Below are 26,078 nucleotides of genomic sequence, written 5' to 3' on the forward strand. Positions count from 1 at the left end.
TTCTACAAAGAGGAAAGCTGTAGAAGATATATGTGAAAGACCTTTAAAGATTGTCTACAAGGAATTGAGGAAGGAAAATTTCAGCAATTTACCGCTGACGACGAAAGACATTTCTTGCGTTCGAAGAAATATCTATGCTGCAAGACGAAAATCCACACCATCAGTGCCCAAGTCGCAGGAAGAAGTTCTACAAGTGTTATTGAACTTAAATTTAAAAACAAACACAGGTAAAAATTTTTTATTATCTACGAAAAATAATTCCGCAATTTTTAGTTGTTTCACAAATCTTTACTTTTTGTGTAATGTAGATTCTTTGTATGTAGATGGCACTTTTCAATACTGTTCTAAATATTTTTGTCAGATGTTTACTATACATAGCTACAAAAATGGATTTTATGTTCTTCTAGTATTTTGTTTGTTACCAAATAAATCACAGCAATCGTAAAAAAGTTCTTTTGATAACAATATGTACTGATTTGAATTTAAATTTCAAACCGAAGAGAATAATTTCTGATTTTGAAATAGCAATTCAAAATGCAGCCAAGTTAGTGTGACCCGACATTATTATTTTTTGTTGCAAATTTCATTTAACACAAAATTGGTACCGAAAAATTCAAAATTTAGGTTTGTCCTCGGAATATAAAAATCAAACTGTTATTGGAAAATATTTAAAATTGTTTTTCGGCATTCCTTATATCCAAATGATGTTGGTGACTTTTTTCTGATGAACTTTTTAATATTATGCCAGAAGATGACAGAGTTTTGCAATTTTTTGATTACCGAGTTGATAATTATTTAACGGAAGATTCAACATTTCCACCTTACATGTGGGCTTCAAATTCATCATCTCTTATATTTACTACAAACGCATGTGAATCATTTCACTCGAAATTTAACGAATGTTTTTATAAATCACATCCTGATATATTTAAATTTACAGACATTTTGTTAAATTTTCAAGCAGAAGTATATGTGAAAATTAGAACTGCACATAGATTCGAAAAAAAACTTGATAAAACGGCAAAAAGAAAAGTTGATTTTATTGAAAATAGGCTAAATGAATATTACGTTAATCAAAACATTACTAATATAAGACTTCATTAAGTCAGTTTGCAATTATTATTCAGCTAACTTTTAAAATCTTAAATATAGTGTTCACTCTTACTTATTTTAATCACTAATCAGACATTAGAATTAAGCACTGTTATTGTTTAACTGTAGTTTCTGTTATTGTATATAAGTTAATGTAGATTTATAATAGTTATTTATGATATAAGTGTTAAAAGTACACGTTTAAGGCACGCATGTGAAAGTTTTCAGAATGAGCGATAGCGAGTTCTTCAATTCACATGAGTGCCTTAAAAATGTACTTTTTAACACGCATATCATACAATATCTTTTCTACAAACGTAATTACAGGACAATATCTACAAAAAATTTACTTGAACTTGACTTACATTGAATTTTTATATTTTTTTGACATTACATCAAAATTGCCTATACAGTCAGTACGAACTGCAATGCCATAAAATTTTTAAAGCACTAGTGCCTTAAAGTAGCATGTTTAACGCTCGTATGGAGTGCTAAAAATTGCATTTTTCTACAACCACTATTCAAAGTGCACTTTTCTGCACGGTTTTATGTTAGCAAACTTGATATTTTCTCACAGTATAAGATATTTGACATTAGTGTGCAGAAAAGTGACGTTTCTGTGCCGCAAAGTGACGTTTCTGTGCCGCAAAGTTCTTTTCTGCACAGTTGACTACCTCATTCTGAGTAACGTTATATTCTGTTTACATCCGTGGACTACCGCATTCTGAGTAACGTTATATTCTGTTTACATCCGTGGTTAAACTTTAGACAAATATATAACCTATAAGACAATTATTATATTTAACTATAGCATAGAAACTAAATTATGGATGTTACAACTGTTTTATTTTACAATTTTATTCTTATTAAACATTTTATAATTATCAAATAACCAATAAGGATTTAGCAACCAGTGCAAGAGACGTCGAATGAAGTAGGTTTTGTGTAAATCCGTGACTGCATAAAATATAATGTCAATAATGTGTAATAATTGTTTAAATTTAAACAAATTAAGGCAGTGCATTAATTTTTTAACTGATTTCTGTGCAATTTATTTAGGTATAAGGAATTTAAATTGATTAGTAGGTATTAATTAAATACAGTTTAAAATTTATCACATAGGTACCTATTAAAATTAATCGTCGTTTGGAAATTGTGATTTTTATTTTTAGGAAAAACTGTGCTTGTAGAAAAAGTATAGTGTGAAACACGTGCAGAAAGGTAATTTCTCACTCGTTTGAATTGCGGCACTCGCTTGCGCTCGTACCGCAACTTTTCAAACTCGTGAGAAATTAGTACCTTTCTGCACTTGTTGCACAATATACTATTTTAACACGGTTGTAGAAAAATAAACTTTTCCGCAAATCGCCAGGAAATTTTGACATTCCTGTCAAAATTTCTTGAAGAAAAAGTCAGGACTTCCTTACTGTAAGGAAATGTCATTTCCTTACTGTAAGGAAATGATATTTCCGTACAGTTGTTAGTGTTCTACATAAATGATAGAAAACACATTGCTTATAAGGAATTAATTTATATTTTGAAAACATCAAGTCATTGCTGAATACATTTTTAAGATCAATTTGTTATATTTACAGTATCATTTTACTTTCGAGAACACCAGCAATTAAATTTATAAGCGTCAAGTTTGACAATTCAACCTCAATACGTTTCCATAGTAACCCAAGTAATTTTATTAGGAATTTCAAAGCACCATTTATTTGGGAATAAAATTATCGCGTTTTTTTTAAATCAATCAATATCTGTCGAATTTTAAACGATTTGCGGAAAAATAGTATGTTTACCTCGTAGGAAAAGCCACATTCCTGGACTCTGTGTTGCTAAGTCTCGGCTTGCGCCTCGACTTAGCAATCTTCACAGTCGTCCAGGAATGTTAAGCTTTTCCTACCCGGTAAACAATGTACTATTATTCGATTATTAGTCCAGGAACCGAAGCTTTTCACCTCGCAATTTTAACAGAATGGATCGATTTGCTTGAAAATTTGAGAATGAGTAGTGGGTAGTCCAAGGATCAAAATCTATATGATGCTGAAAGGCGCTTTTACCATGGGGGTGGTTGTCACCCCATCTCGGGGTGGAAATTTTTTATTATACTTTGACCGCAAAACTTGATAAAAGCATTCATTCCAAGCAGAAAATCTTCTATACATTTTTTTAATAAAATTACTAGTTTTCGATTTAATCGCTATCGAATGTGTTAGTTTTATATCGAAAAAATCAATGTTTTTCGATATATCCTCATTTACTAGTCACTCAATTTTTACCATAGAAAAATTTTTTTAACGCCAAGTTCTTGGAAATTAAATAATCTACAATTTCTTATTTAAATATTTTTTAGTATATCTGATACTAATCTTTCTATTCTGAAGAAAATGGCATCTTTTACCAAACTACAAAAATTCTTTATTCGCTTTTAACTCCAGTTTTTTTAAAAACTGATCATTCTAAGCCAGTCAAACTTCTAGAATCTATTACTAATACACAAATAAAGAAGACTGAATAAGGTCAATGACTAAAAACACCGCTAACTTACATTATTATGCTTCTAATTTGATTTCTCCTTTTTTTTTTTTCAAAAAATATATTGATTTTTTAACCGTAACTTTTTTTATTTTTTATCTTAGAAAGTTTATTAAAAAATAATTTTATAGGCGCTTACAAGGTCTATAAGGCTATTAATATTAAATCCTTTTTAAATCCTCAGTCGCAAAAATTGGTGACTTTGAAAGGGTTGGTAAAGGTAGTTTTTGCATGTTATTACAAGTTTTAATTGTCAATAGCTCACTTAATTTTTGCCGTAGAAAAAATGGTTGCAAACCAAGTTCTTAAGAATTAAATAAGCTACAATTTCATATTTAAGCATTTTTTCGTATCTCTGATGCTAATCTTTCTATTCTGAAGAAATGAGCATTTTCTACCAAACTACAAAAATTCGTTATTCGCTTTTAACTCCATTTTTTTAAAAACTAATCATTATAAGCCGGTCAAACGTCTAAAACCTATTAATAATACATAAATAAAGAAGACCAAATAAGCTCAATGACTAATATTAATTAGGGTGGTGATTAGGGGGATGCTTCCGATCACTTTTTCACTGAAAAAAATAGAGACTGATATTCTTTTCATTATAAGTCACTTAATTTTTGAGTTAGAGACTTTTATTTCTGGAGATAGATATTTGTAAATACTTTAAATTAGATTGAACAAGTTATCCTCGAAAAATGCATAGTTTTCCCGTCTTTTGAATTTGAAACTACAATTTTTAGCATTTGACGAAGAAGAGCTAACATAAAATAAAGTATAGCTCGATTACTATTGGTCTTAAAGAAAATTAAAAAAAAGGTTTTGTTTATTTTTTGAAAAGGTACATTTTTTTTTTGTTAAGCAAAGTTGTTTTGATAAAACGAAAACTTTTTGAGTTATTAGCAGAAAACTGATTAAAAACATTGATTTTTTCAATTTAAAATTAACAATTTCGATAGCGAATAAGTCGGAAATGATTAATTTTATCAAAAAAATGTATAAAACGTTTTTTGTTTAGAATGAATCTTTTTACCAACTTTTGTTGTCAAAATATAATAAAAAATTTCCACCCACGAAGTGGGGTGGCAACCACTCCCATGGTAAAAGCGCCCTTCGGCATCATATAGATTTTGATTCTTAGACTATCCACTATTTATTCCCAAATTTTCAAGCAAATCTATCCATTCTGTAAAAATTGCGAGGTTTTGTCCTATTTTAAACTTCATTACTTGGACTATATATTGTTATAGTTTCATTATTTAATCATTTAAAATTTTCGCTCATGCTTTGTCAATTGGGTTCCTTTTTGAATACAATAAAGTAAAATAAAAACTATACATATAATCACAAAAATATTATCTAAGTATCTAGGTAGCGTGGGGCAGGACGCGGAGAGCTTCATGCATGGATCACCTGATTTTAACTCTGTCGACTATTCCATATGGGGTCGATTAAAAAAAAGGTTTATCGAGGAAATATCAATACGTGAGAAGAACTAAGTAATTGATAAAATTATTGATTCTTGTAACATTATTAGTTTATTAGAAATGACAAAGGTGGATTTCATTACGAAAATCTGCTATAAATCTCAAAAAAATTGTGTTTTATTGTTTTATTTGTTTCTTAAGTTCTTTTATTTATATTACCTATACAATTGTTATACGTCAAAACAACCTGTTTCTTTTGAAATTCTGGAAATTGGCTAAAAGGGTTTTATAATTTACAACGCATAGCACAAGCTGTGGAACTATTACTACATAATATGTATAAATTAAAAGTTCATTGTTAAAAAAAAGATTTTGCAAGAAAAATTATTTTTTTTAAATCTATGTTTCACTTCACCAAAACTTTTAATTCATAGTCAAATTTAATTTTTTTATAAAAAATTAAGTACTCGTGTGGGGAAAAATAGATATGCCATATTAATTGCCTATTTGTCTAATTTGTAAAATTATTATTAGAGTTTTTAAAAACCGTATACAGGGTGAAAATTTTTCTAAGACCAAAACGTACTAATTTTTTAAAGCCGCACCTGATTTTTTCTAGTTTGAATAAATCAGTTGATTAGGTGGTGATAGTATAACGATTGACCAAAATAAGAGACACATTGATCTTACGGTTCAAAAATTATGACGAATACAAATTTCCGTAAAAATTAACAACTTGCCCTGTATACTATTAAACAATGGGAGCAGACACTTTTTAATGGTCATTTGTTATTCCCCATAGGGCCCTCCATACGAGGTAGGAGTATGTACAGTTCCTCATGAGTCACCCTGTATAAAAATATATTTTTTTAGCTGTGTAATATATAGATATTACTGAAACAATATTGATTTCTAAGTAAAACACAGTCAATCCTCTTAATCGCAAACCAATCAAAGGATAATCCCACGGGATCTGATTTCAAACAAAACGATGTATTCATTGCAACGCAGGAATGGCGATCCGGAAACAAAGCGAAACGAAACACAAAACCTACCCTGTGTTGGAGTTTGGAGCTCACAAGTTGAACAAACTATAATTGATTGATGACCCATGTGAAATGAACAACAGTTACATAACACACATATAGAGAGGGTATAATGATCCAATCAATAAATCATATGCCCCGTGGCTATGGGTAATTATACCGTAACGGACGGCACAACACACCGACAAAATTTCAGGCGCGGAGAATGCAAATAATGGGTGACGTTTAATGGTGATTACCAACACAACGCCGAAAAATTTATAACCCCCAATTTATAATCATAATGACAGCAGGTTGATAAAAGGGCCTAAATTCCAACACCTGTTTAAATTATTACAAGATGAATGTTCGATAATATAAGCAGTACAATAGCAGCGAGTATCATCGACCTCCAATGGGCTCCAGTGTGCATTTTGTGTATCACAGAACAGTCCTATAAATGTTAATTTTTACTATTTTAAAAACAGAATTAAAAAGGACTTAAAAAGATACAATAAATACAACATACAGGCTGGAAAGGTGCAAAAGTAACATATTTTGTCTGGCTACCCAATCTTTGGGCGTAGGTAGCTCTTCTGTGAATATATGTGGAATATTGCGCAGGAAAATAGCTGAGAAGAATATTAACATGGTGCTTAGGTTTCTCTGATTGCAATATTTGGAGAGGAGCGAGGGTAACAAGAAAAACAGATTACACCATAAGAAAATCATTCAGGCCTAGAAGTCTGACTTCATTCATGTTTAAAATTAAAACCATGGAAAAAATATTAAAAGAATACCTCACAAAAAACAATCTTGATGAAAATACACTGCACCAGCTGTAATGAAGAATTTTTTGACATAGAAGGTGTGCTTAATAATACCTCCATCGAGTCAATTCCTAGTGTACCTACTAGTGAGAAGAAAAATGAAAAACACAACATGCAAGTGGATTAATCAGATCCTCGCAAGGGTGGTGAGGAAGGCCGAGGCACAAACTGCAGCTCTCCGAAAAATAACACAAAATATCGGAGGGCCAAGTAGTGCCCGGAGAAGACTGTACCTACACATCGTACAGTCTACCATTATCTACGGGGTCCCGGTCTGGGTTGAGGTTCTACGTCACAAGAAATACAGATATAATATGATAAACAAGGCACAGAGGAAGCCTCTGTTGAGTGTAGTAAGCTCATACAAGACTGCATCAACCGTGGCTCTACAGATGATCGCGGGCACCCCTCCCATCCATCTGCTAGCTAAGGAACGCCAGTTCCTATATGAGCACCGCCACGGCCACTTAATCGAGGTAAGATCGGCCGCACGACAACTTCTGGCGGACTGGCAGCTGGAATGGGAGGCGGAATCTAAAAAAGCCCAGTTTACCAAAAGGCTGATCCCGAATGTACGCCTGCAAGTTCAAGAGAGTAAATTTCTACTTTACGCAATTTTTGACCCATCATGGATCATTCAGGGCATTCGCCCACAGGATCCGGAAGTCGGACGACGACTTATGCCGGACCTGTCGCGTGAGGGAAGACGCAGAACACTGCGTTTTCCCGTTTTCCGGTGCAGCGTTTTTGCTCACGAGCAGGTCAGGCTTCGTAGTAGGTTTGACGACATCGGCCTTAACAATATTATTAATTTTGCGATCGGAAACAAGGCAGATTTCGAGGCCATAATTGAAATTATAACCGGTATCATTAAGAGAAAATCCGAGTTAGACCGACTGGAGCAGAATGGGTGAGGCGGATCTACACAATGTTATAAAATAAAAAAATATATAAAAAATAAAAAAAAATAAAAAAAGCAAAATAAGAAATAATAAACAAAATTAAAAAAATTAAAAAATAGGCGTAGCAATCGTATAAAATGAGTTGGTAAGTGTATAAATTTCTTTGGGCACATCTACAAATCCAACATATTAAGTTCATATGAAAAATTTATAACCCCCAATTTATAATCATAATGAGAGCAGGTTGATAAAAGGGCCTAAATTCCAACACGCCTGTTTAAATTATTACAAGATGGATGTTCGATAATATAAGCAGTACGATAGCAGCGAGTATCGTCGAGCACCAATGAGCTCCATTGTGCATTTTGTGTATCATAGAGCAGTCCTATAAATGTTAATTTTTACTATTTTAAAAACAGAATTAAAAAGGACTTAAAAAGATACAATAAAATACAACATACAGGCTGGAAAAGTGCAAAAGTAACATATTTTTGTCTGGCTACCCAATCTTTGGGCGTAGGCAACTCCTCTGTGAATATATGCGGAATGGGACGTTTCATCGCCGCCGGTTCATCGCTGCCGTTTCGACGCCGCCGATTCATCGCCAGTCCATTTCATCGCCGTCCGTTTCATCGCCGTCCGTTTCATCGCCAGTTAGTCAGTTGATTTTGTATTATGGGAAATAACTCGACACGACGTTAAATTCAGTTCAAAACTTATGTCAATTAAACAGATAAAAAATATTATTATATTTACTGTTCTATTTCTACTTCCCCTAAATTTTATACTAAATAGTACTAAATTTGTAGTGTTAAATGGCCTTTGTAGAAATAATGTGTTAAAATTTATGTAGTGTTAGGTAGGGTTGGGTTAGGTTAGGTCATTTCCTAGAATTCCTAATTAATATTAAAAATAAATAATAAATGTAACTGTATAAAATTGGTCACCCACCGTCAGGCCATGATGTCGGGAATGTGTGGGCTTCAAAATTATATGGGAGTGCATGCATTTCGTTGCATCATGCTATGGTACGCTGGACAAGCCATACAGTCTGTAGTCAACACCCCGATGTATGAGCGGGAACAAAAGGTGAAAAATACTCATACTTTCATGAGTCGCATCTGGCGAGTCATGAGGGCCTTCACATTTTACTCTCTTTCAACTTGTCTTGAGTAAAATTGCTTTAATCTTTCCTATCGGCCTCACTTGGCCAATTCTTACTTTTTCCGACCCCGAATGGCTATTAGGTTTCCGAGGGCAGACGGGTCAATATTTTTTACTTCTATCACTCTATCAATACTTCTCACCGAATGATTGCCGGTATAAGCAATCCCCCACTTACTGACCAACGGCTTCGGGCGGATGAGTTGGTGAGTGGTAGGGCACTATGTTGTCCTGAGACCGAGAAATCGGTCTTAAAGGCGGAGGAATCAGGAAATGGTCAACGGCATCAGGATGTAGAAGGCCAGGAGAAACCACTACATTAAAGATCCTTGTGGATATCTCTAGTACAGCTTCCCATGACAGATAAGGAAACTATACATACATTTAATGATCATGAACTTCGGAATCCAAGATCCGGCAGGGGAGGAAGATCACAACGAGACCACGGGGCCTCTCAGGTCGTCAACACACGAAAACCCCGTGTCGTGGAAATCCACAAGATAGCTACGTGGAACGTAACAACTATGTTTGAAGGTGCAAAATTACAAAATATTCAGCTAGAAATGGCCAGACTAGACATTCCTATCCTAGGTATATGCGAGACGAAATGGCTAGGGTCAAACATATTTGAGAGTAATGGATACTGTTACGCGATTGACTCTACTATTTTATTTATTTATATCTTTAGGCACTAAGTTTAATTTAAATAAAGGAAGACTTACTTATATTATTTTATTTACATCACTTATTTATTTTAATAATTACAAATAACACCAACTAACACATCTAATTTATTTACAACTCAAATTTATGATTTAATTAACTAAACATAATAACTTCGATAACTAATATATATATTTCATTAAATCTGATTCGAATACAATTATATCACGCGTCGCGGCTCGTTCATTGACTGACTGGCCTGTGCTCGAATTCCTGTTCTTAAATACTCTGACAGCGGTCGCCTCGAATCGCCGTGGAAGGTCTGGCCTTTACTCGTAACCCCGGGAAGCATCGAGAATAATTAGGCCGGGTTGTGAGGCGTCACATTGCCCCCTCCTTAAAAAATGGTTCCTCCTGGAACCTTGTCGGGACTGGAACTGGATGCTGGTATCTGCAACTGGACCCTCTTTTACAACCCCCAGTTGTATAAAAGTGACAGGGGACGGTCTTCTCTCCGCACCAGTAACTATGCGGATTGCAACAGACTAACACCTGGACCTCGGTGTCTTGGAAAATTTCTTCTACCATATTTCGGATAACTCTCCAGTCTAATTGGCTGCATTCTAACTTTGGCATGGCTAACTTTTGCACGTCGGACTCCAACACGTGCTCTCTCAATTGAATTAATGCATCCCATACATCTTGGTAGGTAGGTTAGTCACGGACAGTGTCTTTTGTTACCAGATAGAATAGGTAACGTGATGCATCTTGGAGTTTCAATGCTTTGCCAGGAGCTGGCAGTTGGCATTGAAGTTCTGCAACTCGACCAAACTTCCTTCGGAAGGCGGATGCCAACCCTCGTGCGTCTTTGATACTGGCCGGGATGGTATGGGCCAGCGAATAGTCATCGGGAAGTGCGAGAAGATCTCGCTTTTCTTCAGTGGTAACACCATGTCTTGCTTTACCGGTACCTCCGTAGGCACCCATGAACTCTTCAAAGGTAAGGTCAGGTATTCCTCGAATTTGGTTGACTTCCACTTCTTCATCTACGTCGTGGTCTCCCTCGTACGGCGCCAACCGGTTATGGTGGACTATCATCGGCTTTCCCCTAGGAATCTTGCTTATTCGGTAGATAACGTCATTGATTTTCTTGACAATGAGGTACGGACCCTCCCAGAACTGCTGCAACTTGGGAGAACAACCTGTTCGCTTCTTTGGATTATAAAGCCAGTCTTTGTCGTTCTCCTTAAAACATCCCCTCTCGGCTTGGGTATCGTATCGTTTCTTCATGCGGTCGCTAGCGATCTGAAGGTTAGACCGGACCAACTCATGTATATCGTCCATTCTTCTTCGTAATTCATTCACGTAATCCTCACCAGCAACATCTTCTCCAGGTCGACATCCAAACTCTAGATCACAGGGTAGACGCATCTCACGTCCAAATAGGACTTTTGCTGGTGTTTGGCCCGTTGATTCATTAACAGCAGATCTATAGGCCATTGCGAAGAACGGAAGGTACTGGTCCCAGTCTCGTTGATGATTGGATACCATCTTTGTCAAATACTTGCCGACTGTCCTATTCATACGCTCCACCATTCCATCCGATTGCGGGTGATAGGCCGTGGTTCTTGTCTTCTTCATGCCTAGTTTATCACAGATTCCTTGAAATAGATCGCTCTCAAAGTTCCTTCCTTGGTCACTATGGATCTCCAGAGGTACTCCAAATCGGCTGATGCAGTCTTTGATTAACACATCTGCAGTAGTGGCGGCCTTCTGGTCTGGAATTGCGTAGATCTCCACCCACTTCGTGAAGTAATCCATTACCACCAGCATGTATTTGCATCCATTGTCACTTTCTGGAAATGGCCCTGCAATATCCAAAGCTATTCTCTCAAACGAACTTCCAACATTGTACTGTCTCATAGGAGCCTTTCTTTTCCGGTAGGGTCCGTTACTTGTAGCACAGGTAGTACATTTCTTACACCAGTCCTTCACATCGTCAGAACTATTCATCCAATAAAATCGTTCCCGAATTCTCTGAAGGGTTTTCTTTACACCAAAATGCCCTCCTGATGGACTGTCGTGTAACTGACGAAGTACTTCGGCTACTCTGCTCTTTGGAATCACCAACTGTGTTCTCCTCGCTGAACCATCATCATTTTCCATCACTCGTTTAAGCAAGCTGTCTTCAAAGATAAATGAGTCCCACTGGGCCCAATACGTCTTAACTACTGAGCTTAGGCTTGATATTTCTTGCCAAGGTGGTCGACGATTTTCTTCTTTCCATTTTCGAATCTTCTGTAAAACTGGATATTTTTCTTGTTCTTCCTTGATCTTGGTAGGCGTCGACTCGTCGTTGACCACTGTTGTTCTTAGTACTGCTGCTTCCTTTGACTCTGTTTTGTTGCAATGGGAACATTCTGCTGGACACGGTCTTCTAGATAGAGAATCGGCGTTCCTGTGGCTAACTCCGGCCCGATGCTCGATCTTGAAATCATATTCTTGAAGTCGTTCAATCCATCTGGCTATCTGACCCTCTGGATTCTTAAACTGCATTAACCATTTAAGGGCGGCATGGTCGGTTCGGAATAGAAACTTCCTTCCGTAGAGGTATTGATAGAAGTGTTCCACTGATTTTACTACTGCTAGAAGTTCTCTTCTCGTGACGCAATAATTTCGTTCAGGTTTTGAAAGCACTTTACTAAAATATCCAAGGATTCGTTCCTGTCGTCCTTGGATCTGCGACAGCACCCCTCCAATTCCCACATTGCTTGCATCTGTATCTAAGATCAACTCTCCTTCTGGCAGTGGATACCCTAATATTGGCGCTGTAATTAAATGCATCTTCAAAGTTTCAAAGGCCGTTTGGCAGTCTCCATCCCAGCAATAATCCCTTGCTTCCTCTGTAAGTCGCATTAATGGCTTAGCAATATCTGCAAACTTCTTAATGAATCTCCGGTAGTATGTACATAGTCCCAGAAAACTTCTCACTTGATGTTTATCAGTTGGTTCAGGCCATTCCTTAATGGAATCGATTTTTCCCTTATCCACGGCCACTCCTTCTTTGCTGACTATATGTCCTAAATAATTGACTTTACTTTGAAATAGCTGGCATTTCTTGGGATTTAACATTAACTGGGCAGCTTTGAGTCGATTAAAAACGTCTTCTAAATTCTTCAGGTGGTCTTCAAACGTCTCCCCCAAAAGGATTATGTCGTCTAAATACACCAGGCACGTTTTCCAAGATAACCCTCTCAACACATTTTCCATAAGCCTCTCAAATGTCGCAGGAGCATTACAGAGTCCAAACGGCATAACGTTGAATTCCCATAATCCAGATCCTGTCGTGAAGGCCGTCTTCTCCTTGTCCACTGGATCCATTTCTACCTGCCAATATCCAGACTTCAAGTCCAACGTAGAAAACATTTTACTTCCAGCCAATGTGTCCAACGTGTCGTCGATCCGAGGCAGAGGATAACTATCTTTCTTGGTAACATTGTTCAACAAACGGTAGTCCACACAGAACCTCGTAGTTCCATCTTTCTTCTTGACCAGGACCACCGGAGAGACCCATGGGCTCGTAGAAGGTTCTATCACCCCGTCTTTCTTCATTTCTTGAACAATCCTTTCAGCTTCCTCTCTCTTTGCCTGTGGTAATCGTCGAGCTGTTTGACGAATTGGCCTAGCGGTACCAGTGTCAATTTTATGTTTGACAACTGTCGTTCTTCCTGTCTTTCCTCCTTTCGGTACGAATGTCACGATATTGCCTAAGAAATTCCCTTAATTTTCTTTTTTCCATTTGATTTAGAGACTGGCCTGCAACTGCAACCATTTGGTCGAACTTGTCGTTGGAATTATCTGATGTTGTCGTCTGACGGATTATGGACGTCACGGGTACACAAGTTCCTACTTTTGTCTCCTTCTTGATGGTCACTGGGTAGTCATTGACATTAATCAATCTCACGGGAATTTCTTTAGCAGAAGTAACCAATTCCTTTCCAATTATGATTCCTCGGCCAACCTCCTCGTCGTGGTTCCATGGCTCCATCATAACAGGTGTTCCTTCTTCCACAATTCCCTGTAGCCGCGCTACAATGATCGTTTCACTCCTCGCAGGCACAACTGTATCTTCTTTAATGGCTACTAGCACAGTGCTGTCATCATGTGGATGAAGAAATACCTCCTCGTTGCCAACTTTGATTACCCGGTTCTTAAAATCCAACTGAAATCCATGCAAATTCATTACGTCCATTCCTAATATAACATCTTCTTCGATGTCTGCAACTATGACAGTATGGACGAACTTTTCTGCTCCAATCCCTAATTGTATCTGGATTTCTCCGTGGATGTTGGCATTTTCACCGGTGGCAGTCCGCAGTCGCAACCGCGTTGGTAAGAGCTTCTTATGACTGTTTATAACTGACGGTCGTATAATGGTCCTGGTCGCTCCGGTATCCACCAACAATGTATACTTTTTACCATTTATTTCTCCATCTACATATACACTATCTTCACGACATTTCAAAGAAGCTATTAGTATGAGAGGGTCTTTGGAAAAGTTGCGGGTCGAAGCTGCCCCCCTAAGGCCGACCCGTTCTAGTTTTCCTGCTGGTGAGTCTCTAGACTGTTATTGTACCTAGGGTACTTACATGAACTCCGTACGTGTCCCATTTCACCACAATTCCAGCACCTTATGGTCTTCGTTTTCTTGTATGAAATACCCTTTATCATATTGACAATCTGGTCCAGTTTGTCTTCATCCTCTTCCTCTTTCACGGTCCTAACTGTACTGTACTCGCCAGAGGCCTGGGTAGCTGATTCGTATTCGAGGGCGGCAGACAAGACATCGACCAGCGTCTTGTGAAGAGCTAATCGCAGTGTTCTTTGCATTTCATGATCACGAAGGCCATCAATGAATGTTTGAACAGCCAACTTTTCCATCATGTCTTCGGGAGCTGTTGGATATGCATATCGTACCAACCTAGCAATATCGACCTCGTATTCTTGAAGAGCTTCATCTTTCTTTTGTCTTCGATTTTTAAACTGCGACTGATAGACATGCTCTAAATGTTCGTGCCCGTATCGCATATTCAGTCTCTTTTTAAGCTGCTCGAAGTCATCTGTCTCCTCTACGGCTATGGTCTGGAGGACATCCAAAGCGTCGCCTCGAAGAGCAATAGTGAGGTTTACAGCTTTTTCTTTCTCGGACCATCCGTTCGCTCTGGCTGCCGATTCGAACTGTTTCATGTAGTTGTTCCATGATGACTTTCCGTCGAAATTTGGCACCTTAACACGAGCAAGACTCACACTCCCTTCAACTATCGACTGAGGCTCCAATTTGTATTTGGTTTCATCATTTTTAATGTCTGTTAAGATGGGTTCCATACCTTTGTCTACTTTTCCGTTTCCTGCATTTTCTTTTCTATTTCCTTGATCTTTTCTTCAAAAGTAGATTTTATGGACGATATCTTGTCGTCAAAATCCGAAGTGACCCTAGAGATCTCGTTAGTCATTTTGCTGTCAAGGGATGAAATATCACCCGAAACTTTCTTCTCTAACGATGCAATGTCTGTCGAAACTTTCAAAACATCCGAGGAAACTTGGGAAATTTCACTAGAAACCTTTTTCTCCAACGATGTAGTGTCTGTCGAAACTTTAGAAACATCGGAGGAAACTTGGGAGATTTCACTAGAAACTTTGTTCTCTAACGATGTAATGTCTGTCGAAACTTTGTTCTCTAGCGATGTAATGTCTGTCGAAACTTTGTTCTCTAGCGATGTAATGTCTGTCGAAACCTTCGAAATCGACGAGATCACAGCAGCATGCTTGTCTTCAAACAAATAGGTTTCTGGATCTTTACCCTCTTCCTGAAGAGCGTTCTTTAGACGTTCGACCAGATCAACCTTTTTCCCAGTAGAACTCAGATCCCTTTCTTCCAATTCAAGTCTCAGGTCTGCAATTTTTAGCTTACACAAGGTAGACATGATCACACACTTTATTTATTACGATTTATATTAATTTATTTTTAAAGGTTCCACACTGTATTTAAACCGAAAATTTACGTTGATATTTATTTCAAGTATCCTCACTTCTGCACCATTTTGTTACGCGATTGACTCTACTATTTTATTTATTTATATCTTTAGGCACTAAGTTTAATTTAAATAAAGGAAGACTTACTTATATTATTTTATTTACATCACTTATTTATTTTAATAATTACAAATAACACCAACTAACACATCTAATTTATTTACAACTCAAATTTATGATTTAATTAACTAAACATAATAACTTCGATAACTAATATATACATTTCATTAAATCTGATTCGAATACAATTATATCACGCGTCGCGGCTCGTTCATTGACTGACTGGCCTGTGCTCGAATTCCTGTTCTTAAATACTCTGACAGCGGTCGCCTCGAATCGCCGTGGAAGGTCTGGCCTTTACTCGTAACCCCGGGAAGCATCGAGAATAATTAGGCCGGGTTGTGAGGCGTCACAATACATTGTATACCACTCGGGAAAGGCAGAAGGACCCAGACGTAACGGAGTCGCAATCATTGTCAAAGAAGAAATTCGTAACTGTATCCGAAATTCCGTCCCCTTCAATGATCGTATCATGATGATTCAGCTGCAAAATAAACTGCTGAATATTAATATAATACAAGTCTATGCACCAACAGCTGACAAACCAGATGAAGAAATTGAGCAATTCTACAGCGAAATTAAACAAATTCTCCGGAGCACAAAAAAACAATTATCCTACAATTATTATGGGAGACTTCAACTCAAAAGTTGGTGCCGAAATCACACAAGATATAACCGGAAAGTATGGACTTGAAGAAAGGAACGAAAGAGGGCAAAGACTAATACCGTTCTGCCAAGAAGAGAAATGCATTATAGCAAATACTTTGTTTCAGCAACCTAAAAGACGACTATATATCTGGAAATCTCCAGCTGATCAAGAGGGAAAGATAGTCAGAAATCAAATTGACTACATTATCATTAATAGAAGGTTTAGAAACAGTATTACATCTGCAAAAACCTACCCAAGTGCAGACGCAGCAACTAACCATAATCTGTTCTGTGCTGGATTCAAACTAAAACTAAAAAGAATAAAAGCCCCCACAACGCAGAAGAAACCTAATACTCGACTCCTAAGAAATGCCGTAATAGCAGATGAGTTCGGAAATAAGATAAATCGTGAGATTAAAAAACAGTTAGAAAGATCTGAACAAGAAAATATCGGTCAAAATCTAGATATCATGAATTTAGCCATGGTCACCATAGTAAACGAAGTTTTGAAACCAGAAAAAGACCCAATAAAGAAAAAGGATTGGATGACAGATAAAATACTAGACCTTATTCAACAAAGAAGAAATTGGAAAAACAAAGACGAGATTCGGTATAGAGAGATATATCGACAAATAAGATACGAGGTTAAGCGAGCAAAAGAGGACTGGATGGAACAAAGATGTCGTGAAATGGAAGAACTACAAAGAAAATATGACGAGTTTAATATACATAAAAAGCTTAAAGAAATTACCTACACTCAGAGAAAAAGAACTCCTCACTTTATGAGAAACTCCAAAGGTAACATAATTCTCGACTTAGATGAAAAAAAGGAAGAATGGACTAACTATATAAAAGAGCTCTTCCTGGATACGAGGCCACCACTTAACACCACAAAGTATACGAATACTGGTCCTAGTATTTTAAAAGCGGAAGTAGAGAAAGCCATCAAACAGAGCAAAAATGGGAAATCTCCAGGCCCTGATCAAATACCATCAGACTGGCTCAAACTTCTGGATGACGATAATGTCTCACAATTAACAAACATTTATAACCATATATACGAGACTGGAATGATGCCACAGATATGGTTGGAGTCTACATTTTTTCCACTCCCAAAAAAACCTAATACATCATCATGTAAAGACTTTAGACTAATTAGTCTCATGAGCCACTCTCTCAAGCTACTTCTTAAGATAATTCTTAATAGAATCAAGCAGAAATGTGAAGAGACAATGGGAAACAAACAATTCGGTTTCAGAGAAGGATTGGGAACAAGGGAAGCTTTGTTCTCAATGTTAACATTACTTCAACGATCATGGGAAGTACAGAAACCAATTTACGTCTGCTTTATAGATTTTGAGAAGGCGTTTGATAGAGTTCAACATGATAGGTTGTTTGAATATCTAGAAATGATTGGAATAGATGATAAAGATCTGAGACTTTTACAACATCTATATTGGAATCAAGAAGCTTCTCTTCTGGTAGACGGCAAAGAAACAGACAAAATTTGCATTCAAAGAGGTGTCAGACAGGGTTGTGTGTTATCCCCAACTTTGTTTAACGTATACTCAGAAATAATTTTTAATGAAGCCTTGGAAGGACAATGTGGAGTTCGAATCGGGGGAGAAACTATTAACAACATCAGATATGCAGACGACACCGCGATCATGGCTGAAAATATCGAAGATCTTCAATTCCTTATTGATCGAGTCACTAGAGAATGCTCCAATAACGGACTTAACATAAATGCAACAAAGACAAAGTTACTTGTGGTTAGTAAACAAGACGTCGGCCCTATGCAACTAATTGTCAGTGATGAATCAATAACAAAAGTTAACCATTTTAAATACCTAGGATGTTGGATAAACGAGACACTAAATCCGGATGAAGAAATTAAAACTCGTATAGAAATTGCAAGAGGAGCATTTATGAAACTTAGATCTATTCTGAGCAACTCTCAGCTGAATTTACAACTAAGAATCAAGTTCCTAAAATGTTATGTGTATCCTGTATTACTATATGGATGTGAAACCTGGATCATGAAGGTTAACATGATGAACAAATAAGAAGCCTTTGAGATGTGGTCGTATCGTAGAATGCTCAGAATATCTTGGGTTCAACGCATTTCAAACAGAGAAGTCTTAAACAGAGTAGGTCAAGGCGAAGGTGACTTAATGAAGATGATAAAAAAGAGAAAACTTGAATATCTGGGGCATATAATGAGAGGTAGCAGATACAGGATGCTGCAGTTAATACTCAATGGAAAGATCGACGGAAAAAGAGGAATTGGTCGAAAGAAATATTCATGGCTCCGAAACCTTCGTCAATGGACTGGCTTATCAGCAGATCAATTGTTACATGCCGCACAAGATCGAGAACGATATCGGCAAATTGTTATGGAAGCTACCCACGCCTAAAAATTTGGGCACGGTACTTAAAGAAGAAGAAGAAGAAAATTGGTCGGAAATTCGAAAATAAATCAGTTAGCGATTAACTGACTGGCGATGAATGCGATGAATTGGCGGCGATGAACTGGCGGCGATGAAACGTCCTAGACCCGAATATATGTGAAATATTGTGCAGGAAAATAGCTGAGAAGAATATTAACGTGGTGCTTAGGTTCCTCTGGTTGCAATGTTTGGAGAACCATGAAAAATATATTACACCATAAGAAAATCATTCAGGCCTAGAAGTCTGACTTCATTCGTGTTTAAAACCATGGAAAAAATCTTGAAAGAATACGTTAAGAAAAACAATCTTAAGGAAAATAATATACTGCACGAGCTGTAATGAAGAATTTTTAAACATAGAAGGTGTGCTTAATAATACATCCATCGGATCAATACCTAGTGTACTGGTGAGAAGGAAAATAAAAAACACAACATGCAAGTGGATTAATCAGATGCTTCAGGGTAGAATGATATCCACAGATACGTATGAAAGTGCCATAAATCTGAGGCAAACTTAGATGTACCCTCAAGGGGATGTATTGTCAACAACATTGCGGAATATAGTCGTTGATGACCTGATTTATGAGCTTAGCATCCAAGGAATCTAGTTTCAGGGTTTCACACATGACACTGATAGGTCTGGATCCCGCGTATGAAAAAAAAGTTGAAGCAAGCTGACAATTTGTTAATAGCTTTGGGGTGTCTAGTCGGACAAACTTTGATATATTATAGGAACACTGGAACAGGGAAGTTTTAATTGTGGAACAGGTTAAAAATTTGGAACGATCAGACCACGAAAACGTCACATGTATTTTGTCCGACAGAACTTCCAATTGATTTGTTACCCTTTTATTAAACTCTCATGTTAAAATCAGGCTGCTATTTATCACCAAATGGGAATTATAATGAGTGGAACACGTAGAATACGTCAAATGACAGGAATTATGACAGGGGATGAATAGCAGTCTGATTTTTGCATGAGAGTTTAATGAAAGGGTAACAAATCAATTGGAAGTTCTGTCGGACAAAATACATGTGACGTTTTCGTGTTCTGACCGTTCCAAACTTTTAACCTGTTCCACATTTAAAACTTCCCGTGTTCCCATATATCAAAGTTTGTCTGACTAGACACCCTTAAGCTATTAACAAATTTTCAGCTTGCTATTAATCAACTTTTTTTTATACGCGGGATCCAGACCTATGACGCATATCCATAGATTGATAAATTGATGTTTTTATTCACCATTCCACTCCTGATAATTTTCACTTCCTGAGAGGCCAGACAATCGGATCTTACTTCTTCTTTACGTGCCATCTCCGCGACGGAGGTTGGCAATCATCATGGATATTCTGATTTTAGATGTTGCTGCTCTGAATAGTTCGGTTGATGTGCATCCACACCATTCCCTCAAGTTACGCAACCATGAGATTCTTCTCCTTCCTACACTCTCTTGCCCTGGATGTTCCCCTGTATAATCAATTGAAGTATGTTGTATCTCTCCTTACGCATAACATGCCCCAGGTATTGAAGCTTCCGTGTCTTGACGGTTTCCAATATTTCCATTCTGTTGTTTACTCTCCTCATGACTTCGTTGTTTGTTACATACTCGGTCCATGATATCTTCAGGATTCTTCTATACACTCACACAGTTCAAATGCTTCCAACTTTTTAGTAGTGGACGCGTTAAGCGTCCATGCTTCTATCCCGTAAAGCAGAGTCGAGAAAATATAACACCTTGCCAGCCTAACTCTCAAGTCTAATTTCAGTTCTCTTGCACAAAGTACCTTTCTCATTTTATTGAGGATTGTTCGTGCTTTCTCTATTTTTCTGTATATTTCTCTAAGATAGTTCTCTAAGTAGTTTTCAACTTGTTCTAAAGTTTTACCGTTAATTGTCAGGCTTTCATCATTATTTTGGGTTTTTGATATCCTCATAAATTTAGTTTTTTTGATGTTTATTGATAATCCATATTCTTCTCCATACTGAACTATCTTGTTCATTAGCTTTTGGATGTCTTATAGGTTGTCCGCTATTATGATAGTATCGTCCGCATATCTAATGTTGTTAATTGGCGTTCCATTGACCTTTATTTCTGCTGTTTCTCCCTTAAGAGCTCTTTTCATAATTTCTTCAGTGTATGCATTGAATAGTAATGGTAACAATACACCGCTGTCGCACTCCTCTTTTAATTTCGAACTCTTCTGATGTGTGTTCGTTAATGCGTATGTGTGCCTGTTGTTTATAATATAGATTTGTTATAAGTCGAAGGTCATTGAATTGTAATTGTTTTGCTTTGAGGACGTCCATTAGCTCTTTGTGGCGGACTTTATCGAAAGCCTTGTTGTAATCTATGAAACAGACGTTCATATCTTGGTTCACATCTAAGCATCTCTGGATTAGTACGTTGAATGTAAAGAAAGCTTCACAGGTACCTATGCCTCTACGGAATCCAAATTGGGTTTCTTCAATATCCATATTAAGTGTTTGGTGAATGCGTTTATGAATGATCTTTAAAACATTTTAAGTATGTGAGACATCAGGCTTATGGTGCGGTGGTCGGTGCATTCTCTAGTATTTTTCTTTTTTGGGAGACAAATAAATGTTGGGGTCAACCATTCATTGGGTATGTCACCCGACTGATAAATTTCATTAAATAGCTTTAAGGGGACATTCATGTACCTACTCATTTTCTATTATTTTAAGCGAAAGGCTACAAGGGCGATAATTTACGGCGCCGTAAGAGCAGTAAACCTGACGAGGCATTGGTTGACTAACTCCTATTTCATCTACAATTGGTGGAGGAGTTAGTCAACCAAGGGGTTTACTGCTCTTACGGCGCCGTAAATTATCGCCCGTGTGGTGGTGTGGCCTTTCGCTTACGGCGAATTTAGACTATTCACTTTAGAAGTACACTCCGGATGATTCATCTGCAATGAAAGGTATAAACATGCTCTTCATCTACCTTTCATCCAAGATGCACATCCAAAGTGAACAGTGAACAAAGTAGAAGGTGTTCCTACTTTCCTATATCCACAGTGAGCCACTAGTGTAAAGTGTAAACTTGTTTTTTCGGATCCTATGAACATTCCATACCATCAAAACGCAGTTTAATGATTTTTTTCACACGTAAAATTGCTTTTCAGAGGAAAGACGAACATTATGTATGTATTTCTAGAAATATATCGTAGTCATTTAGTACAGACCAGGTCTGTACTAAAAGAGCTACATTTATCTGGATTAAATATATATATATATATATATATATATATATATATATATATATATATATATATATATATATATATATTGTTATATTTCTATTTGATATGAAAATTAAATTTTGATAATTATAAACAGAGTTCAATTTAATATAAAATATTTTCAATTTTCTCAACCACGGGCATATAAATTTAGAACAACCTGTATACAACAAATTGTTATATTTAATTTTAAGAAGTGATTAGAATAAGCGTACGAAACTCGGAACAATGTGCTTAGATAAACAAAGTGAATGACGCGTACCATTATCGTTCTTCTCGGAAGGTCGATCATTAGCCTATGCTAAATAAAACTCAGTGAAATAGATGATAGTTCATTATCGTTTTTCGCGGAAGGTTTCGATCATTAGCCTATGCTAAATAAGACTCATTTGAAAGAGAGAATAGGTCATTAAAATTTGTAAATAGTTAGAAAGTATTTTAGAATGGGAATTAAATATTTTCTTTTGAAATCCATTAAGCATATTTAGAAAGATTAAAAATTGGTTTTGAGGAATATTACGAATGAGAGTTGGTGGTGGAATATTGATTTGTGAATCTGGAAGGGATATTTAGAAAGTAGGGGAATGGATGACAAAGTGAGGGCAGAATGTTTTGAGCTGTCGAGAAGTGAAGTCGAGTAGTAGACGGTAGTGTTCGAGGAGTGAGATAGCCGGTGTAGTTCCGTGAGTGTGGAGTATCTATCGTGGAACGAGAAGTAGGCCAGGTCGAGAGTAAAAGAACCTCCTTGAGCCCAGAGTGTCCCGGTAGCTGATAGCAGTTTCGAAAAAGGTAGAACACAGCATCACGACAAAAGCAGGAACGAGAGCTATTCGAGCTAGTTTTTCAAAGGAGAACATCACTGGAAGCCAGGACGAGGTTTGATCGCAGCCAAGGATAGCAGGAAAGGGTTTTGTGTGAGGACATTTTCAGTTCACCAGGAAAAGGTCAGTCTCATTTGTTTGGACATGAATGTATGGGTTTTTCGTATTAAATTCCACATAAAAAATTGAATAACATAATCAATAATATCAGAAAAGCTTCATCAAACTTAAATATAGTTGTTCCTAATAACTCCTAATAATTAAATGTTAATAAAAACTTTCAATTGAAAACCAAAAGGAAATAAGATTCCCATTTGTAAATGTTATGTTTAAGAATAATAAGAAATAGCAAATATTAAGCATTGATTGCCTTTTAAATAAAATAAAAAATATTTTTGATTATAATTGTAACCCATATGTGTATTTTTTTTTACTCTTTTCTTTTCTATCCCGATTAGGAACCATTAAGAAATATTTAGAAGCCACGGAAGTAAGTAATTAATTTATAATTCGCCCTGAGATTGAAAACATATTGATATGTGATCTGGTTAGTTAATTGGATTAGTATTAATACATTGATTAAATTAAGTAACATATAAGAATATTATCTCATATCAATAATCAAGATCACATCAACTGTCGTCCAACGTGGAAAGCATTTTGAAAAGTATTTCTAGTGGCAAATTTGAAGGATAGAAAGAGTAAAGCCGGTATTTGAAAATTTATATGCCTGTGGTAAAAAGTGAGATACTTACATTTGATAACATAAAATTTTAGATCTCTTTAGGTACAAATTTTACATGACTGATTTAATATTTTATTTTTACCATATTTACATTTGATATATTTATTGACAATTTATAATATTTGGGTGAGAAAAAGTCGTCTTGGTAACATACTAGTAAAATTTCATATTTGGCGGGGACAGTACTTCTTGAAAACAAATGTCTGTGACAAGAAGCCAAAGCAAGGACAACAAAAAACAAAAAGAACATTCAAATCAAGAGAATAATTCAGACCAAGAAGATATTTTAGACACGACAAACATGGCATCAGGACAGCAAGAATTATCAGGGATAGATAAATTATTGCAAATGATGCAACTCCAGTCACAAAGAATGGAACAGAAAATGGATGAAACACAACAAAAACTGGATGACAATCAAAGAGAAACAAAACAAGCAATGGATGAAGCAAAAAGGACGATGGAGGAAAATCAACGTGAAACGAAACAAGCCATGGAAGAAACATCAAAGAAAATGGATAAAGTGGATCAAAAAATGGATGAAACACAGCAAAAAATGGATGACAATCAAAAGGAAACAAAACAAGCAATAGAAGAGAACAACAAGAAAATAGAGGAACGCATAGAAAAGTATGAAAAGGAAATAAAAGGATGTTTGACAACAATGAAAAACGAGATAGAACAGCAAGAAATGAAAATTAAAGATCACATGCAAGAACAAGAAATAAAAATGAAGGAGTTAACGAATTGCCAGAAAAAAGAAATGGAAAGTTTGGAAAACAAGTTGGAAAATGCTATTCAAGTAGACAGAGAAGAAGTGGAAAAAAGAATCACAGAAATAGAAAAACAAGTCACCGAAAACAGGACGCAACAGAATGTAGGAGAAAGAAGAGAAATGGTTATACATAGCACAGATGACGTGAAGATAAGGTTTGGCGGGGATGTAAGAAGATTACACCCAGTGCCGTTCATAAATAGCCTGAAAAAGAAAATACAGCACATCGGAAATTTCGAAACAGCAAAAGAAACTATCAGAAACCATCTCAAATATGAAGCAAGCCTATGGTTCGATAGTAAAGAAGAAGAATTCGGCAATTGGCAACAATTTGAACAAAAATTTTTGAATTATTTCTGGGGAAAGGTCCAACAATTGGAAATTAACAAGGAATTGCAAAATGGGAAATACAATGATAGGATGGGTGTATCAGAAAGGACATATGCTTTGCAAATTTACAATAATGCAAAACATTTACAATATAATTACTCATCGGAACAATTAGTCGAACTGATTGCAAGACATTTCGAGGAAACGCTGGAAGACCATATCACATTGCAAAACTACAAAGACATAGATAGTCTATGCCAATTCCTACAAATAAGAGAATCACGTCTAAGAGAAAGAAAATCAAGAAGGTCGCGAGAAGATTACAGGCCCCGAGAAACACAAGATTACCGAGATAGAAATCAAAATAGGAGGGACTATACAAGACGAGATTTTAATCCCAGAAGGGAAAACGAAAATAGAGACAACGGAAGAGGAAATTATGAACAAAGAAATAGGCAATGGAATGAGGACAGAAATCGAGAATACCAGAATAGAAACACCACACGCTCAAATCAAGAAAACAGAAATAATGGTAGACAAAATGAACAGGGATATCGAGAAAACCGAAACAGATCCGACAGACCAAGAGAAAATAGAAGAGAAGTAAATAATACCCAGACAGATGAATATGACGGAGAGAGACATTATGACGAAAATATAAACAACGATGAGCAACCGGCGTCTTTTCACGACGGCGCTCACTAAAAACCAAAAATCAAACAGGAATCTTTTGTCACCCCAAGGAGTTTATTAAATTGGCAGGAAACAACGAAAAGAAAAATGGAGTTAATTTAAAATTTGTGGATGGATTTATCAACGAGAAACCAATTAAAATTATGATAGACACTGGATCTGAAATAACATTGGTCAACAGAAAACTAATAGAAGAAGTTAACTTAACAAATTTAATTTATAAAATACCTAGGGTAAATTTAGTGGGCGCAAACAAACGGACATTGGCAACTATAAATGAAGGCATACGAGTGATGGTACGACTGGGCAAGAATATGTATGCACTACAATGTGTAATAATGCCGAACATGTCACATGACATGATAGTAGGAGTGGACGAATTGGCAGAAAAACATGTGGTGATAGATTTTAAAAATAATACGATGAAACTAACAGAAGAAAAAGAAAAAGAACAGGACAAGGAACATGAGAAACAAAATACGGACGAATCAGGTAAAGAACAAACAGTGGAAATGAATTTGGCAGCGAAGCAAGGACAAAGAAGAAAAAGGAGAAAAG

Source organism: Diabrotica virgifera, chromosome 3, assembly GCF_917563875.1.
Source record: "Diabrotica virgifera virgifera chromosome 3, PGI_DIABVI_V3a".
Lineage (NCBI taxonomy): Eukaryota > Metazoa > Arthropoda > Insecta > Coleoptera > Chrysomelidae > Diabrotica > Diabrotica virgifera.